Source organism: Lepus europaeus, chromosome X, assembly GCF_033115175.1.
Source record: "Lepus europaeus isolate LE1 chromosome X, mLepTim1.pri, whole genome shotgun sequence".
Classification (NCBI taxonomy): Eukaryota; Metazoa; Chordata; class Mammalia; order Lagomorpha; family Leporidae; genus Lepus; species Lepus europaeus.
Genome location: NC_084850.1, coordinates 84255693 through 84259483, shown reverse-complemented (window position 1 = coordinate 84259483; position 3791 = coordinate 84255693).

Sequence of the window (3791 nt, the reverse complement as noted above, 5' to 3'; positions counted from 1 at the left end):
CTTACTCTGGTAGCAAGTCTAGACAGACTACGCTAAAAGGAGTCGGTCAATCTGCCCATGATCCTCGCTGAGGAACAGCCAGGATGTGGCAAGAACACAGATTTACGTTAGGCCGTTATCGCAAGGGTTGTAGGGAAGCTTCTCAAACACTGCGAGGCTTCCGTTCAAATTTTCTGCAGGACGCTGTGCTGTTCCCATTTGTCAGTTTCCAGCCAATCAGCGTGCTTTCTCTTGGGCCGCTCTTCCAGGCACCAGCCAATAGGAACAAGGGTGCTCGTACTGTTGCCAAGCAAGGAGACTGAAGGGGCAGATCGGCAGACAGCCCCAGTGGTGAAGACTGAGCAGGGATTGTCCCATCTCTGTTTTTCTCACTACATCTGCACAGGCACTCCTGATCTGCTTTTGAAGGACATCCAAGTCTCAGAGCCTTGGCTTCCCCACGGTACTGCTGTGCTGGCAGGTTGAGGGTGATAACACCATCTGGCTCAGGGCTGTATACGAATGAAGGTAATGATGACTGTAAAGCCCTCAGAGTAAAAAGGATTGGCAAGCCTCCATGCCATAAGTAGATCTACGTCCTGATAGCAAAATAGGCAGGGAAGCCCATTCTCAGTGATCAGAGGAAAACTCCATTTCCCCTAAGTACATAGCAAATAGTTTAGAATTTATCCTTGTGCCTTCTCTGTTTGTTGCAAAAGATTCTTTTAGATGTGTAATCAGAGTTTATGACACTTTCTGTTGGCCTGCCATGTTTGCTACAATTAAACAGCTTAAAACAATCCAAGGATAGCAGAGAATGTGAGCAAGCCCGTGCTTTCGCCCTCTGCTGGGAGCAAAGGGAGAAGCAGCCTTTGAACAGTGATTTTCCAGAATCCGTGGAATGCAGATTATACCACATGCCATGTGTGCCTGGAACTCTGCTAAGGACTATAGATCCACACTAATTCATCTTCACTGGCTTCTCCAATCCCTTTCTCACTCATTCCCCCAGCCTTATCACAAAGTAAGAATCAAGCACAGAGAGATTCAGCATTTTTCCTAAGGTCATTGGGCTTGCCAGCATTAGAGACAGGAGGAAAAGAAGCAGTCTGTCTCCAGAGGAAGTGTGATTATTTTAACTTTTTTATTTCTTAACCAACCAGGACAGAAACAATAACGAGAGTGAGAGAGCAAGCTGCTTTCAATTCCCTTGGGTAAATTACCAGGAGTGAGATGGTGATTCTGAGCAATTTTTCATATGTCTGTTGGCCATTTGGATTTGCTCTTTTGAAAAATATCTGTTCAAGCTCTTTGCCCATTTCTTAAATGGACTGTCTGTTGAGTTTCTTGATCTATTTATATATTCTGGATATTAATCCTTTATCAGTTTCATAGTTTGAAAAAATTTCCCCCATTCTGCCAGTTGCCTTTTCACTTTGCTGAGTGTTCTTTTTGCACTGCAAAAGCCTCTCAGCTGTATGTAATTCCATTTGTCAATTTTGGCTTTGATTGCCTGTGCTTCTGCAGTTTTTTTCCAAGAGGCCTTCACCTATGCCAATGTCTTGAAGTTTTTTTGCAATGTTTTCTAGTAATTTGATGTTATCAGCCTGTAGATTTAATCTTTGATGCATGTTGAGTGGATTTTTGTGTAAGGGGTAAGGTAGGGGTCTAATTTCATACTTTTGCATGTGGAGATCCAGTTTTACCAGCACCATTTGTTGAAGAGACTGTCCTTGATCCACAGAATGAATTTAGCTCCTCTGTCAAAGCTAAATTGGTTGTAGATGCGTGGAATGATTTCTGGAGTTTCTATTCTGTTCCATTGGTCCACATGCCTGTTTTTGTGCTGCTATTAGGCTGTTTTGATTATAACTGCCATGTATTATGTCTTCAAACCTGGTATTGTGATTCCTCTGGCTTTATTTTTGTTGTGAAATCTTGCTTTAGCTATTTGGGGTTTCTTGTGGTTCCATATAAATTTTAGCATCATTTTTTTAAAACCTTAGAAGAATGCCATTGGTATTTTGATTGGATTTGCATTGAATCTGTAAATTTCTTTCAGTAGTATAGACATTTTTTATGATATTGATTCTTCCAATCCATGAACATGGAAGATTTTTTTGCGTCTCCTTCTATTTCATTCTTTAATGACCTATAATTTGCATCATAGAGATTTTCCACCTCCTTGGATAAATTTATTCCAAGGAATTAAACATTTTTGTAGCTATGGTGAATGGGATGAATCTTAAACATTCTTTCTGTGTATACAAAGGCTATTGATTTTTCTGTGTTAATTTTATACCCTGCCACTTTACCAAACAATTTTATAAATTCCCATAGTCTCTTAGTGGAATCAGTGGTTCCCCTAAATATAGAATCATGTCATCTGTAAAAAGGGATAGTTTGACTTCCTCCTTTCCAATTGGTATCCTACAATTTCTTTTTCTTGCCTAATGGCTCTGGCTAAAACTTTCAGAACTATATTAAGTAGTAATGGTAATACTGGGCATACTTGTCTGGTTCCAGATCTTAGGGGGAATGCTTCCAAATTTTTCACATTCAAAAAGATGCTGGCCATGGGTTTGTCATAAATTGCCTAGATTGTATTGAGGAATGTTCCTTCAATACCCAATTTGCTTAAGGTTTTCATCATGAAAGAGTGCTGTATTTTATCAAATGCTTTCTCTGCATCTATTGAGAGAAACATGTGGTTTTTGTTCTTTAGTGTGTTAATGTGATGCATCACGTTGATTAATTTGCCAATGTTGAACCATCCCCGCATATCAGGGATAAATGCCACTTGGTCCAAGTGAATGATCTTTCTGATGTATTGTTGGATTCAATTAGCTAGTATTTTGTTGGGGACTTTTGCATCTCTGTTCACCAGGGTAATTGATCTGTAGTTCTCTCTCTGTTGTATCTTTTTCTGGTTTAGGAATTCAGGTGATGCTAGCCTCATAGAGGGAGTTTGGGAGGATTCCCTCTTTTTCAGTTGTTTTGAAGGGCATGATAAGAATTGCAGTTAGTTTTCCTTTAAATGTATGGTAAGTGAAACCATTCAATCCTGTGCTTTTCCTTGTAGAGAGGGTCTTTGTTACTCTTTCAATCTCCGTCTTGGTTATTTGTCTATTTAAGTTTTCTATGTTTTCATGACTCAGTTTTGGTACATTGTATGGTGCATGGATAGATCCATTTCTTCTGTATTTCCCAAATGTTGGCACACAGCTCACTGCAGTAATTTTTGCTGATTCCTTTTTCTCTTTGGTACCTGTTGTTACAGCTCCTTTTTCATCTCTGATTGTATTGATTTGGGTCTTCTCCCCTTTTTTTGGTTAGTTGGGGCAATGCTGGGTCAATTTTGTTTACTTTTTCAAATAACCAGCTCTTCATTTCCTTGATCTTTTGTATTGTATGTTTTGGTTGCTATTTTGTTTATGTCTTCTCTAATTTTAATTATTTCTTTCATCCTACTAATTTGGGGTTTGGTTTGCTATTTTTTCTAGCTCATTGAGAAGTAATCATAGCTCATTTATTTGGTGCCATTCAAATTCCTTGATGTAAGCTCCAATTGTCACAAACTTCCCTCTTAACACTGCTTTTGCTGTATCCCATAAATTTTGACATGATGTGCTGTCATCTTCATTTGTTTCCAAAGAATTTTTTATTTCTCTTGAGATTTTTTTCTGTGACCCACTGTTCTTTCAGGAACATATTGTTCAGTCTCCATGAATTTGCATATGTTCTAGAGATTCTTGAATTGTTGAATTCCAGCTTCATTCCATTGTGGTCAGAGAAGATGCATGGTATAATTT